Raw genomic sequence first — 16,854 nt, forward strand, 5'->3', positions numbered from 1 at the left:
TATGCAGCACAATATCCTTACTGCAACAACATTAACTGTTGCATGGCTAAACACTTATAAGGTCCCAAAGGCGAGACCTGTTGGCTATACTAATGCTTGTTAGAACTGCTGGTGCAGAGCACCGGCAGGACCCAGGCCACTTAAAGCCCTGACTGTACCTGGACATGTGGCCTGTAGGACTTTGGTCAAGCGATGATCTGCGGCAAGGTAGGCTGCAGTATTAAATGCACTACAGTACAGTGGTGCACTGCCTTGCATTTGACATTGCTCTAGAGACGTTCTATATATATTTACAGCTGCCTCTGATGATAATGTATGGGTGAGCCCCCACGCGGCTGATGTACTGCCCCCAGTCAGCCAGCGTATGAGTGCTGTGCTGAAAGTCATGTTCCTAGACGCAGAGAACATTAATAACACATTGGTGGCAGCTGGAGTATTTCCTTATAATTAAAGGGCAAAGTCTGTCACAGATTAAGAGCCGGGCTTCCTGCTACTGAAAGGGTCTTTATCTGCATGTTGACTTTTGACTGAACAGCTTAAGTGAGTCAACTTTTTAAAGCAATGTCGGCGGACCGCCGTGCACGTTATGCGCATTGGGTTTCTGTAACGACTAAAAGGGTCCGACTTGGCGGAGTCATAAGGAAGTACGGCCCGCTCCGTGAAATGTTACAGCTGTCGGAGGCAGAGAGTGCCTTATGTATGAGGCCGGGGGTCTGGTGCAGTGAATTACATGTGGAGAAAATCGCTCAAGGTATGAGGCAAGTGTTTGGTTTTGAATAACAGTGTATGGAGGATTCCTGCAGAGTAATAATGGACCCTGTAATGTTGCGCGACGGACCGAACCATAGCCCGAGGGTCGGCGCGCGTATGTCAGGGTCTCACCCCCCCCCCCCTTTGCGTAGCCGGAGTTGGGTGCGCCCGGCGTCCCCTCGGACGGCACGCACTAGTGCTAATAAAAAGCCCAGGGCTCTGGGCGTGGCAGGCATTGCACTGACCACCACTTGCATACCTGTGTGTACCGAGTGTCATTATTTCTAGGCCCCGGGCCCAACATTACACTGGCGACGAGGTGGTCTCGCCACCCCCTCGAGTAATCACCGAACCCTCGCTCTTGCCCAAGGAGTGGTTCCTGCCACCTGCTTCTGGCCCGGCCCCTGCGCTGCCCTGGCCCCCCCTGGCAGCCCTGTGAGGTCCCCGGCTGGCCCCCACCTGTGTGCCGACGCTCCTGACTGCCTCCCAGGCCGGCGACGACTGGTTCCTCCTCCTCCGGCTGCCTGCCTCTGCTACGGGGCCTGCGCGCGCGGAACGCGGGGACCCGCCTGCCGAATCTCACGCATCTCGCGTGCAACACGTGGCCCGGCCCTGCCGTTCCCCACGCATCTCGCGTGAGGCCCGTTTTCCGGCGAAGGAAGCCCCTGGCTGGCCCTGCACCCCCTAGACGGGCCCCCGGCCCTCCGTTTGACCTGCCTGCCTGCGGACGACGCCTGGGTGTGCAGTGTGCCCCCTACAGTGAGTCGGTGACGCCCCCGGCTGCCGTTTTCTGCGACCATGGCTACAGTGCCTCCCCTCGAACCTTTCGAGGTCACTGGCACCCCAACGTCTCAAGCCGCACGCTGGAAGAAATGGGTGGAACGTCTGGAGAACTACTTCGTGGCGGCGGAAGTCGCAGTGGTGCGGAGGCGCGCCATGCTGTTGCACCTGGGAGGTGAGGCGATCCATGACATTTCTAAAGACGTGGTGGAAGCTGGGCCGCCCATGACCTACGCCACGCTGCGCGACGCCATCACAGCGTACTTTGAACCGTTTGCAAGCGCAGACTATGAACGTTTCCTGCTCCGCCAAGCCCGCCAGCTCCCAGAGGAGTCGGTGGACGTCTTCTACGCCAGGCTCAAAAAACTGGCCAGCACGTGCACGCTCCCCGATGCGGACGACGAGATCCGCGCACAGTTCATCCAAGGCTGCGCGTCGTCCAAGCTCCGTGAACGAGTACTGGAGGCGGACAATATGCCAATGCGCGACATCCTCACGCTAGGCCGCTCGAAGGAACTGTCCAAGGCCAGAGCCGCGCACATGGAACCGAAGCCGGCAGTCACCATCAAAACGGAACCGGTGTGCGCCATCATGGCAGAGGTAGCGGACACCCGCACGAAGCACCCCCAGCGGAGGAGCCCGAAGCCGGTCCAATCGTCTCCCAGCCGAGCCTGCGTGTGGTGTGGAGGAGCGACACCTCATAAAGGGGCGTGCCCGGCCCAAGGCAAAATCTGCAGCGCATGTGGCAAGGCCAACCACTTTGCGAGCGTTTGCCTGTCCACATCAAGGAAGAAGCAAGGAGGCCCGCCCAGGAGGGTGAGACAGCTGGCCCCCCTGCCCAGCACAGCCACCAACAGCGACATGGATGACGACGACGAAGCGGATGTCGCCTCGGTGCACGTCGTGCGGATGCTCAACACCCTGGCCGCGTCCCCGTCAACCGGACCCATGTGCACAGTCTCAGTACAGGACCAGGCCGTGCCGGCCCTGATCGACACCGGTGCCTCCATCAACCTGATGTCAGCCAGAGTGTACCGGACTCTGAGGAGCGCTCCACCACTCCGGCCCACGAGGGTGCAAGTGTATGCCTACGGCACCCATCGCCCCCTACGCCTGTGCGGGGCGTTCAGGACTGACCTGTCCCACGACACCACTCGGCTGCCAACCAAAATATACGTGTCACAGGAAGGGACGGGATTCCTAGTGGGGTGCCGGACAGCCCAAGACCTAGGCCTGATCCACTTCGCCCTCACGGTCCAAACAAGCAACCTTGACCATCTGGTGCAGGAGCACACAGCCCTATTCGACGGGATCGGGTGCCTCAGAGGGCCCGCCGTACACCTCCACATCGACAAGACAGTTACCCCGGTAGCCCTCCGGCATCGACGCATCGCGTTCCACCCACGACCCAAAGTGGAAGCAGAACTACGGACACTCGAACAAGCGGGAATTATCGAACGGGTAAGCGGACCCACCCCATGGGTGTCACCCATCGTGGTGGCGAAAAAACCGAAACAGCCGGACGCAGTGCGGATCTGTGTGGACATGCGCGTCCCCAACTTGGCCATCAGGCGCGAGCGCCACCTGACGCCGACCATCGACGACATCGTGGGAGAGCTGTCAGGTTCCAAATGGTTCTCCAAGATGGACCTGAGGTTGGGGTACCACCAGATCCCGTTGCACCTCGATTCCCGCCCAATCACCACCTTTTCCACACACGCCGGCCTCTGGCGCTACACCCGGCTAAATTTTGGGATCTCGAGCGCCGCGGAGGTGTTCCAGAACATTATCCAGAATGTCCTGCAGGGGCTGGAGGGCGTCTTGAACGTCAGCGATGACATCCTCGTCCATGCCCCTACCCTGGATGAACATATCCGACGCCTCCGAGCGGTGTTCTCCCGGCTGCAGGAACGAGGCCTGACCCTCCACAGAGACAAATGTGACTTCCTGCGCAAAGACATCAGCTTTTTCGGATACCGATTCTCCGACAAGGGGATAGGCCCGGACCCAGATAAGGTAAAGGACATCCACGCGGCCCCCGCGCCTACCTCCGTGACAGCTGTCCGCAGCTTCCTGGGAATGGTCACGTACTGTGGGAGGTTCATCCGCGACCTATCTGACCTCACGGGGCCCCTCCGCGACCTCACCAAAGCCTCCGCCACCTGGGAGTGGGGCCCCGCCCAGCAAGAGTCGTTCCAGAGAACCAAAGAGGCGCTCTCGGCCGACACCACCCTGGCCTACTTCGACCCACGGCTCGAGTCCCAACTCATAGTGGACGCCAGCCCGACAGGCCTAGGAGCCGTGCTAGCCCAGCAGCAAAGATGCGGGGAATGGGCCCCCGTCGCATACGCAAGCAGAACACTCACGCCAACGGAGCAGCGGTACTCGCAGATCGAGAAGGAGGCCATCGCGATCCTGTGGGGGTGTCGCCACTTCCACATCTACCTGTATGGACACCCGTTTGTGGTGATCACTGACCACAAGCCTCTGGTCCCGCTGTTCCAAGGCTCGTCATCACGCCCTCCCCCGCGGATAGAGAAATGGGTCCTCCAGCTCCAAGAGTTCCAATTCACTGTGGAGTACCGACCAGGCGCCCGAAATCCGGCAGATTTCCTGTCCAGACACGCCCGCCCGGCCACGGACATGGAAGCCACGGAGGCAGCCGCTACCGAGGAATATGTCCGGATGATTGTGGAAAGGTCCCGGCCCCTGCCGATGTCCCTCAACGAGGTTGCGTTGGCTACCGAAGGAGACGACTGCCTGCAGATGGCCATCCGAGCGGTCGCGTCTGGAGATTGGAGGCCGCTCCAAAGCCCGTCATCCTTTCGCACGCCCGAGGCTCAGGCGGCGCTGAAAGCGCTCTACATCGTCAGGAATGAATTATCGGTGTCCCCCGAAGGGTGTCTCTTGAGAGGTCCCCGCCTGGTGCTGCCCGGCAGCCTCACCCAACGAGCCGCCCTCCTGGCGCATGGCGCTCACCAAGGCATTGTCAAGTCGAAGAACCGCCTCAGGTGCAAGCTCTGGTTCCCAGGACTCGACAAGATGGTGGAAGACACGGTCCAGCGGTGCCCGGTGTGTTTGGCGACCAGCCTACCCGACCCCCCAGCACCCGTGATCACGGAAGAGGGCCCGACCTCGCCGTGGGTGCGAGCCAGCGCCGATTTCTGCAGTATCCCTGGAGGACGGCACATGCTAGTTGTGGTAGACGACTACTCGCGGTACCCTGAAGTGGAGATTGTCCCCTCAACTGCAGCGGCGGACGTCATCCCCAAGCTGGAAAAAGTCATGGCCACCCACGGACTCCTCAGTGAGCTGCGCACAGACAACGGTCCACCATTCAATGGCACGGAACTGGCCGAGTACCTGCAATCCCACGGCATTAAACACCGCCGCATCACCCCCCGGTGGCCGCAGGCAAACGGTGAGGTTGAGAGACTGATGAGCACTCTAAACAAAACTATTCAGATTGCCCTGGCAGACGGCGTCAACGTCGAGCTAGCCCTCTACCAATTCCTGCGAGAGTACCGGCTGACACCCCACTGCACCACCGGGGTTCCCCCGAGCCACCTGTGTCTGGGTCGAGCGATCCGGGACACTATCCCGCACCATCCTGTGTGGGAGTCATCACCAGACCCACCCAACCGCTCCACAGAAAATCGACTTAAAGCGAACCAAGAAGCCTCCCGGCGGCGGAGAGCGTCAGACAGCACAATCCAGGTCGGCGACCAGGTGCTAGTGAAAGACCGGCACCCCGGGGGAAAATTCCGCCTGCCCTTTGAACTGGCCCCATGGATTGTCACCGGTGTACAAGGGACCCTGATCACAGCCGCCAGAGGCGGTGAAAGAGTGACTAGAAACGTGTCGTTCTTCAAGAAAGCCCCGCAAAATGAGGAAGAAGACCTCCCGGAGTTGGAAGACCACTACCCAACCCCATCTCACAGCCCTCGGAAAACCCCAGGAGCGGAAGAACCCCAGAGGGCGGAGAGCGCCGACACTACCCCCTCAGCGTCAACAGGACGGGAAGAGGTGCCACAAGCGGCGCCAGGCCGCCCGGACTCGGTGGAAGCGGGCGGATCAGAGGACAGGTCTCTCACCCAATCAGATGGGCGCAGCCAGGGCCAGTATCACCTACGCCCGCACCCGCGACCGTCCCAGAGGTACAGAGACTTTGTGGCCCGCTGTCAGCTGTGGAAGTGAAGGAAGGCTGCCCCTCCAACAACCGACCAAGTAAGACTGTTCTTTTGTCTTCCATGAGACTCTTTAGAGACTGCTAAAGCTGTTTCGAGTCGCGATAGGCGACGAGTTGTGTTGAGTTTTCAATTCTGGGTAAAGGAGGAATGTAATGTTGCGCGACGGACCGAACCATAGCCCGAGGGTCCGCGCGCGTATGTCAGGGTCTCACCCCCCCCCCCTTTGCGTAGCCGGAGTTGGGTGCGCCCGACGTCCCCTCGGACGGCACGCACTAGTGCTAATAAAAAGCCCAGGGCTCTGGGCGTGGCAGGCATTGCACTGACCACCACTTGCATACCTGTGTGTACCGAGTGTCATTATTTCTAGGCCCCGGGCCCAACATTACAGACCCTATGTTTACCTGGAAGAAATACAGCTGCAGATTGTTCCCAGGTTTGGCTTCTGTTTGTGAAAGACCCGGTTTTCAGTAAGGAAGAATGCTAATCATTGTAGAAACATCGTACACACACACACACACACACACACACACACATGCACGCACTCACTCGCACTAGCTTGCACGCAGACACGTATACACACACTCAAGCAAACAGACACACTCACACAGCAACACACAGACACACACTCACGCAGACACACACGGACAAAACACACTCTCACGCAGGCACATTCTAAACTCTGGATAGTGGTGGTAGACATGATATGTTATAATAAAGAAAAGACTCCTGGTGTGTGACGTTTCTAAAGGGGGGGCACAGGAGGCTGCGGGGGAAAAGTAAAGAGGTGCAGGCGTGCAGGTCGCTGTTGAGGTGAGAGGGTAAACTGCTGGGGTGCAACCAGCATAAATCCTGTGGTTTGATTGTCAGAGCATCTCACAGTGGGGGGAGGAGGGTGTTGGGGCCTTCATTGGGAAAGGAAATGTCACACACAGGGCAGAAATAACGAATCCCCTCAGCACGAGCTCCGTGGAGTGTGCTTAAACAAGTCCAGAATTGGTGCCTAGCTGAGCCAAATAAAGTCAGCAGATGCACACCTAAAACCAAACTTCGGGTGGTAAAGGGAGGTGAGCGGAAGGGGCTTTGGGATACTCTTTTGAAGAATGTTTGAGGCTTGAAGAAGTAAACAAGTGGGAGGGGTGGGGGGAGTGCACGCGCACACACACAGGGGACAACTCTTGCAGCTGGGCGGGCTTGAGCCTTGAAGAAGTAAACAAGTGGGAGGGGTGGAGTGAGTGCACGCGTGCTAAGCAGCAGCTGTTTGCTCTTTTTCAAAGCACACACCTGTGCTTGTGGCGTGCCGCTGCACACTCCCGCAAGCTGTATGCCGCCACAAGCACAAGTATGTGCTTGGAAAATGAGCTGTACTACGGCTAAAGGTCTCCATTGCAGAGCATGCGCTCTGCGTAGGCGAGACCTAAAAAAGGACGACGATACGGACATTCTTTCTGCTGCTTTTGCGAGAAAAAGTGACTCCTTTTTCAGCATTACTCCTGTCTGTGAAACTTCAATTTCCATAGAAGGAGATGAGTGCACCATGCTTGCAATAAGTGCCAAGGAAAATATTTGCAAGGAAAATGGATATGTAGTTCGATTTGTCACATCTTTCTCTCTGGTCCATTTTCTTACAAAATAATCCTTAGAGTCCACTGGGTTGCCATGCTTCTTGCCGTTGTGGCCCCATAGGGTCTGTGCCATTCGTCAGGACTAATTCAATGCCCTGATCTATGAATAGAACTGGATTACTTACCTAAGATCAATTCCTAATATGCTTTATATTTTAGTGCAAAACATAATCACAAAAATAACTCACATTAATTTCTGTGGTTATTGTAGTTCAAACTGAAACTAATCAGAGCCCCATGGGCTACACGTCCCTGGTCTCGACTTGTGAGGAGAATTTTCTCTGTGGAACTAAACCTCTTTCTGATCCCCGGAGCTAATTAGATAAGCATATTTATGTCCAGGGAGTCACTCACTGTTTTTAACTTTACCAAACAATCAAATAGTCAATAATCACAAAATTTCCCTTCCTCATTTTATGTTTCCATAGGTCATTTTAGATCCACTGTGTGTTTCGTCCCAGTCTACCCTCAGCACCCATGTGGATTCAGAAAGAAACATTCCGCAGGAGGAAGTTCAGTAAGCCAGAGTTTGACATCAGGATGCACAGAGGGGTTCATGAAAGAGCTGAGTGAGGAGGACAGAGGTCTTACATATTTAAATTGACTTGTTTTCAAACACTCAGGAATGAATGCAGTGAGTGCTCTGTTTAATTATATTTGGGATTAACATGATAAAATTAAGGGATTACCATAATCTGTGCAGACATATTAGGTTTTTCCACAGGTTTTACCTTTGTACCTTAAGAGTTTTGAAACTATTTCTTCAGCTGTTAACACCTTTTTGCGAAATTTTGGACTGCCTCTACTTATGGCTAATGTAAACAAGCATTTGCAATGCAATAGGTCTCGCATTTACACGAGTTTGAGCTATTGACTTTGCAAATAATAATGCCTTTTATTTTTGTTTTAAAAACATAAATAAAAGGCATTGTTATTTACAATGCCAATGGCTGAAACTCTTGTAACTGCGAGACCTATTGCATTGCAAATGCGTGTTTAACTTTTACAGCCAATACAGCGTTCGAGCCTGCCGACTTGGGAGACTGACAGCTATTATTCCTAGTGCAACTTAACAGCAAGACTGGGGTAAAATGCATCATGTACAAAAATATATAATGTGTACACCTATATGTGCATGTATACTGTCCTGGTTGGTACTTTTAATTCTGTACTTGCACTGATAATCGGAAAACGAAAACTGAACTAACCACGGCAGTTAAACATAAAACCAACATTCAAAATAATTAAAATAATTAAGAATAGAAAATCACCATAAAAATGCTAACACAATTCCTCAAAAAGGAAAATCATACCTGAAACATAACTAGTGACGGCAATTAAACAGAAAACTAAAATTAAAGAAGGTTACCATAAAAATGCTAAACGCGTGAGAACGAAAATCAGCCCGCGCATTTGGCCCTGGGGTGGAGCAACATAGTTTGCCAAGTTTCTGGGCAGGGCGGGTGCACCTCTGCATTCTCCCTGTGGGCTGCAGACCCCTAGGTGTTAAGAACAGGATGGGTCGCCATGATGACCCAGGGGCCTGTCGGACGTTTGCATAGCGCATGGCAGGGCAACAGACTAGCCCCCAGAGAGACGGCGCATGTGCGGTGGCCCCCTCAGTGGTGGGTGCCTCTGCCTTCTACACTGACCTGACCTGTACTGGTCAGCACTTTCGGGCGCTGGGGCGGGGTGGGAGTCAGATGATGCGTTCAGAGGTAGAGCAGTCAGGCGCCCCTCCCAGCCGTGCACAGAGGTAGAGAATGCCATGGGGAATATGGAAGGGAATCCGTGCCTCGTGGTTACATTGCTGACCCTGCAACCCTGGGATCGTAAAACTAATCCCGGCATTGCAACTGACTGGCACATTCTGCGCAAACCGACTGAGGCGCATGAACCTTATTGTATTCACAATGCAAATATCTCTAACAGAAGAAAGCACTGTGCGGTGTGCTGCCTAATTCTGCCCAGGTACATATGCCATGCCTCGCTGCCCACGGAACTGTTAGTACATATGCCGTGCCTCGCTGCCCACTGAACGGTTTTCTGTGGTCTACTCTAAACAGGACCCAAACTCCATGCTGCATTATAAATGTTCCTTCAACTTGATCCAGTGTTCCACGGGTGCCGTGTGTGCTACATCTAGTGAGAAAATGTAGTTTCTAGACCGTAATAAAATAAGTAAATACAAATGTAATTAACACTTTCATACAGTTTTACGGAGCCAAAATGTGAGACTGGGAGAAGATGTGGCAGCCTTACAACACATTTTAAGTTACCCTTCTAAAATGTATTAAATAAAAAATAATCACATCTCAGCAATGACGCTCAACATCCTGTGAATCTGTGGAAATCACTTAATCTCCCCGTGCCTAACAAAAATGTATGTGTCCTCATTTAAGCAACTGGTGCTATCTAAAGCGCTTTGATACCCGATTCGGGTCAAGTTTGCGCTATATAAAACTGTCAAAAAAGAAAAACAACAACAAAAATAAACGATAGACAAACACTAAATTTACTGCAATAACCCGTCCTAATCATAATGCTGTGTAGCTCTCACCTTACACTGGAATATTTCGTCCCTGATGTTTTTTAGAACTCCCAAAGGCACACACGCCCAGATGGACTGACAGGCGATACCCTTACAAAGCGTAAAAAAGGAAATGTATTTAGCATGCCTCAGAAGATTGAAAACTAGGACGGGGCGTTTCACCTTTCAGCATTATTGCAGCGAATCTCCGATGTCAAATGAGATAGACAACCACTTTAGGAGGTCAAGCGGTGGCGGGAAAACAAACTGCTATAAAAGCATTCACAAGAGTTCCAATTGCGTCACTGCTATGCCAAACGCACATATTGTTGAGCTGTTTTTCTTTTCAAAATTGCCGGTTGAATTATAAAACGTAATCACACAACAACATTTTAATTTAGGATAAATATTACGTAGTATACGTGTGAGTATGCACTACACCACCTCTGCGGTTGACTTTTTCTACCCATTTTTTGTCGAAAGTTCGACCCATTACAGGAATAATGTGTTTTTGTTTAACCTATACACATTGAATCAGACCATAATAAACTCGAGTTCTGTTGAAAAGCGGCCTTTATTATTCCTTTTTCGTGTATTTATTTACTCTAGACAATTTTTTGCTTGTGTTAAGGTTTAGTTTTCAGTGGGAAATGTAGATACCAGTAAAATTACAAAAAGGGCGTCCCTTTTCTCTTGCTACTTTTCCCCAGCTAACTGTAATCCCGCAAGACACGTCAGGAAATCGAGTGCCCGTAACACCGGGTAAAAGACGTTCTAGTAACCTCACCAGGTACCCCAGGTAAACGTCGTGCAGAACGACGTGCCGGTATCCCCACCAGGCACCCTAGGTAAGCGGCAGGCCCGTAACCCACCACATGCGAAGAACTTGCCGGTAACCTCGCCCGGCACCTCAGTAAACAATGTGCGGGTAACACCACCAGGCACTTCAGTAAAGGACGAGCCGGTAACCTCACACCAGGTAAACAATGTGCTGGTAATACCCCCGGCTTTGATACCCGACAAGTTCGCGCTATAAAAAACATAAAAAAACAACAAAAATAAACGATAGACAAACTCTAAATTTACTGCGATAACCCGTCCTAATCATAATGCTGTGTATCTCTCACCTTACACCGGAATATTTTGTCCCTGATGTTTTTCAGAACTCCCAAAGGCACACACGCCCAGATGGACTGACAGGCGATACCCTTACAAAGCCGAAACAAGCAACAGTGAAAGCGATCGCGAAAGTGAACGCGCTTGCTATTGCAAAACAAACAAGCCCACGAGTGGTGCGCGTGCGCCACAGCGAGACATGTGGTTTCAATTATCGCGCCCGTATCTGGGCACGATAATTGAAACCACATGACAGCGGTGCGCGTACTAGACACCAATAGGCCATGGGCGGAGCAATGCGCCTGCCCTTGGCCAATTGCGTGCTGTCTTTAATAAAAAGACGCACGCAAAGGCCAATAACGTGGGCCAAAAGGAAAAGCACACGCTCGTGCGTGTGCGATTCCTACCTTAGTTTTAAAACCCCCTACAAGAAGTCTCGCGCTGCGCGAGCAGTTCTGCGCACTGCAATGCTAGGCGCGAGACCTAAAAACTGAATCTGAACTGAGGAAGCCAGTCTCATCTTTTCTTACAGAAAGGGTGCGGGGTTGGCCAAGTGCAGCAACAAATATACAAAATCACGCAAAAACTGTTCCCATTCATAATGGTTTATTACAACACATCACTAGAGGCCCAATGTGCCAAGTGATCAAACATAAGAGAGAACAGTCCTATTGTCTTTATCAGGATAAAGCTATATATGTAATTTAGCTGCTGTAAGTGGCTGGTCGTGATATTGGGGTCACCCAGATTGTGAGTTGCTGCTTTCCCTTCAGCCTTGAACTTTAGATGTTTCATCCTTGCAGAGTCATAGCTCCACTGCTGATAGGTATAGCTCAGCTCCGAAGCCCCTGGGGTACCTCTGGCTTGTGGAAGCGCCTCCCACAATTTCTCTGGCGGAGACCCATTAAATAAGATAGGTTGTTTCAGGTTTGAGGTCAAGACGTTTTGATCCAAAGGCCAGTACGAGGCTTTTACGCTCGTAGAGAGAGAAATAAAACAATTTCTTGATTCATGAGAGCTCTAGACATGATTAGTGGACCAATGGATTGAAGTAACTCTACTCCAACAGTCCTTTATTTGGAAAAGAAAAAAGAAAATAATTAACTTAAAAAGATTCTCATTTTCCAATATATCGGCCCTAGATAACACAGGATTACAGGCTGGCAGAATAATTGGTTAATTCCAATACGACTCTACGGAATGACTTTTGTCCTTTGACACAATTGTGCAAGGATCTCTGAGCATCTACATTTGTGGATGTACCGTTCAACTGAAAAGATTGAAAGTACACTCCACGGGAGATTGTAATATTTGTCCTGAAGAAGGTGGTCTTTTATCCTTTGACTTCCACCGAAACGCATCGACGCAAGGTTTAGAAGGCAGACTATAGATTGTAGTGACATCTGTTTTCCGAACAATCAAGTATTTGAACATCTGCCTAGGAGAACAGTTGATCCGGATCTAATGTCTTCCTATTCTAGTGGATAAGAAAACAACTTTCTTACATGTTCTCCCCACTTTTTTAGTGTTTAGTATTTATTGTATAGAACATTAATTTGTGTTTTTAACTTTTTAACTTTGTTGTATAATTCTTGCTATTGTGTCGACAAAATTTTGTCATATTTTAATAAAATACATTGATATAATTCATGTGAATACCTGACCGGGTCCAGGCTCTGGTGTCTTGTTCTGGTGACTGATTGGTTTTATATGTGAGTTATTGTGTGGAATTGTATATGTGCCGAAAGGGGGACATTTTTCTTGACTACAGTTTCAGCAACAATGTCAAGGTCTGATTCTTATTCTTCTAGGGCGTCAATTTAATGTGACTAACCTTTAGCCAGGAAGATATAGAATTCCCATCTAACCTGACCTCATGGGAAGGAATAGCGAGCATTCCAATATAACCTGACCATGCAGTGACCGGTGATATCTGGCATTGCATATATCCTGAGATAAGAGAAATGCGGTATCTAGTTTTAACCCAATTTGTTGATGCCAAGGATATTCAGTAATGCAGTATATCCAGTATTTCTATGACAATCAACTATCCCAGGACCATCTCAGTTTTCCATCTCATCTGATTATCTTGAAGGCAGAGATATTTGTTCTCTTCTAACTTGTCGGTGGTTGTGCCATGTGTATTTTGTACAGTAATCTATAACCGAACAGACCTGGGTTAAGAAAATGCAAGTATAACTCTACCAACTCCACTGAAAACCACAGAAAAGCTGAACACAAGGGAGTGGTTTGTGACCTTTCAAGATAGTGCATGTTAGCATGCTGAGCGTGGTAGGCTCAAGGAGGGAGACCCAAGGGATAAGGCTCAGGGAAGCCCAGAGCGCCTGGAGCAGGCTTCTAGGGTCACAAACAGCAGCCCAAAGTACCAGGCTGCTGGTAAACCTTGGCTCTTCCCATGAACCTATACTCAGAGGGCAGCGCTGACTTATCCAGATGTTCCCCCATCCATGAAGGATGCTTGTACCCTCCACCTGCCTTTTTAGGTCACTGATGCACATACGCATTGGGACATCATATTGTTCTGATGCCCTTATGCCTAATTGTCTAAAAAGCAGCACCATGGCTGCCACAGCAGCAAAAAAAATCCAGATTTGTCAGCATCATCAAGGACCCCATATGTAACCAAGTTAAGACATCCAAGGGGGGGGTCCCACCAACTCCAAAGCCAATGCCTGAAGAAGTCCCTCTCCATCTTTAGATACAACCCAGGAGAGCGGAGCCTGAAGAATCTAAGAGACAACCTGCAGGGCACAAATGTAACCAAGTAATATAGTAGTTCCTTAACGTACTTGCTGGCTGTCGGGATTTATTCTGAGTACAAGCGGCATATTGCAGATCTAAAGTCCAGATGGATTGTTATGTTATGTTAGACACATTTGTATAGCACATGGCTTCCCCAACAACGGGGCGTCCCAACGATTCACTTGTTCATCCTCCTGAGGTTTATAAAATGAGAGCAAGCCTGTTATGTAGAAGTAGTCTTGCAACAACATTTGTAAAGCACCAGTATATGTCATGAGCAATGCTGTGTGATTGGAAGTGTGGCCGTTGTGACTTGTCACGCGAGTACACACAAGTACACACGTGCTGGGGAAGTAGCAGATCGCAGCACTGCCAAACTCTTGCATGCTACTGAGCAAACATCAATAACACACACAGTGGGTGGGGAATATAATGTGTCGTCTGTGGAGAGCTGGAAAAGTTTGGTCTCAGAGGAAACCTGAAGAAACCTGTAAAGCAAAGTTAAACAGAAGGAAGTTTACAATGTAAACAGTAGGCAAGGAAGCTAAATACAGCCAGGCCAGCCTATTTTCAGCCTATGAAGGAAAGACAATGGACTGAGGGTGGCGGCTGTACACACACATTCTTCTTGAAGGGTGGCTGTGTAATGTGGTTTCATATTGCCATCAAAAGTTCTGATGACATCAGAAACCACAGCGCTAAATGCTGGGCGGTTTGGAAAGGTCACAGGAATCTGTAGATTGGTATGTAGAACTGTATTACGTTACCCTTTGTTTTTGGATCAGCTACATTTGCTTAAAAAACATTTTATCTATAGAAGGGAGAGGTGGTGGAAGCTGTTCTGTGCAGGATGCAGCAAATCATGGGCACGGATTAGAATGTTTAAGTGCAGAAAACCTATATTTCACGGGGAACCATGACCCGTTAAATATTTGCATGTTTCAAAGTACCTGTGAATTATAAATTGTTATACCACTTTATTTTGTGCAATAATGGATCCCAAACAATATTCGAGCTATGCATTCACACACCTTACTGACTGCTCTGACAATAGGGTATCTATTGCATTTCACAGCTATTCAGACTGCCGAAGCCTCATTTAGTCACAAACTAGTTGCAGGTCAGGCGCGGGCTTGCGTGGTGAGGGAGCTATCAATTTCTCACATGGCTCTTAAAGACCTGCAGGGCTGTGGTTGAGCGAGTCACATGAAAGGCTTCCTTAAATGGCACGCCAGAGCCTCTGCCGCTATATCAGGAAATCTCTCTTGGTTTCAGATGTAGGTCTTGTGGTCTGTAGGGTGCACAGCGATAGAGAGAGCGGCATCACTGCGCATGAGTCATACATATAGCTGCTGCTAGCGAATGCGGAAAGGTGGGCGGTGGTGCCCACTTGTTAATGCAGGACTTGTTAAAGTATGATCGCAGTCATCCTGTCAAACCACGAAGGCACAATGCCAGGACTTGGACTGGTGCTTTGGAGTTAAACGTGAGATCCAGTGGTTCCTGGGGGTCATGGCCCGGGTCACTCACAGGATCTGGCAGGACTTCAGCTGCAAAACAGAAAGAGGGTTACAAAGGCCACAATAGGACAGGCACATGAGAGTTCTGTTGGCACTAGTCATCAACTAACGTCTAAGACGCATTCTTTTAAATAAGGTAAAAAAACAACAATTCAGACCATACTGTTTTGGCTGTTGTTCTTGTTTGACCTTGAAATTGAGGTAACAAGGCACTTGTTCCAGACAGATGTTGCATCAAGTGTCTTGTTGATGTCTATATCTGAGTAACTTTACAATGTCACAGGTACTTGGACAGATAAGGACAGACAACATCTGCGTCAAAGGCAGACATGGTGATGATTCTGCAAAAATACAGAACCTGGAGCCTCAACCTACTTAAAATGGAGTTGGGTCTCATGATCATCTTTAAGTCGCTTGAATAATGAAAAAAGAATCTGCATGCAGAAACCTAACCACATCCAAAGCTAGGCTGCCTACCACAAATCAATAATCAAACTATTAGAAGTGTAGACATCTCAAGCTATGCTCCAGGATCTGTGGCAACATCTTCACTTCTGCACTACAGAGAGCAACTCAAACCGTCTCTTGAAAAAGCTGACCCGCCATTGCTAAGGAACCCATCTACTACCAGAGTCACAGGACACATCAGCACGAGGCTTCTCTTTCCCACCTCTCACTTACGTATAGAATTTAAAAATGTTCTCAGCTCCTTGCTAATATGTACCACACTTTTCCCCACCACCTTTCCTGTTCACATATGCCTCAAATGGAATGATGTAATGTGCACAATGTGGAAGGGGCACATTCACCATGCAGCACGAGTACAGTGGCCAGCAGACTCTTCATCATGGTCACTCTACACACAGCCACTGAGTGTACTGACACAGTGCAGTATGAGTGTTGTAGTCAAGACACATATCCATCACCCACTGTGAGTTGACTTTCCAAGAGCAATGCAGGCATCCAGGGAAGAATCACACTCAATGTCCAAGAGGACATGCACAGAAATGTGTACACGAGCCACGGATATATGAAGTGCAGCTGCATATCAATCACCCTGCTAATGTGGCTGCTAACAATTGGTTTTAGCAGGTTAAAATAACTAGTAACTGTACATTAGTATATGGATACTCCCTTTAAATTGTAAATTAACTGAACTGTTGAGATTCAGTATACCCCAACAGATTCTTAATCAAAAAGCAAACCATCTGTATGCATATAGCTACCCTGACTCTTCGTGAAGCGGTGTTGAACCACTTTACGCTAGTTTTTGCTATACCAAGCCTCCCAACAAATAAATAAATCACACTTGCACTCATCTGTACATCCTCTGTAGACAATGCAGAATACCCCTTTAAACCAAGATTAAAAAACCCACTGCAAGAACATGGATCACATAACAGGGCACACAAATGGACACAGAGCGTACTTCAGACAGACGGTTATAAAGGAGTTTCTGAAGTCTGTACTGCACTGGTGGCACCTTGGCCCACCAGCCATATAAGGTTTGCCTCATTGTGGCTGTCTGTTGTATGCTCAACAAAACAGCTGTGCCTGGAAATGCCAGAACAGGAGTAGAAGTT

At 49.7% G+C, this 16,854-nt stretch overlaps 1 protein-coding gene across 15 annotated transcripts in view; it reads right to left on the minus strand.

The window, feature by feature from the left end:
• Positions 1-14,698: 14,698 nt before the first annotated feature.
• Positions 14,699-16,854, minus strand: part of LOC146810485 (uncharacterized) — a 144,127-nt gene continuing 141,971 nt past the window's right edge. For all 15 annotated transcript variants that reach the window (XM_085617486.1, XM_085617492.1, XM_085617488.1 and 12 more), the window contains one exon: positions 14,699-15,301. The gene's annotated coding sequence lies outside the window, so the exon portion shown is untranslated. The remainder of the gene's footprint in view (positions 15,302-16,854) is intronic.

This window comes from Triturus cristatus, chromosome 7 (genome assembly GCF_964204655.1).
Source record: "Triturus cristatus chromosome 7, aTriCri1.1, whole genome shotgun sequence".
Lineage (NCBI taxonomy): Eukaryota > Metazoa > Chordata > Amphibia > Caudata > Salamandridae > Triturus > Triturus cristatus.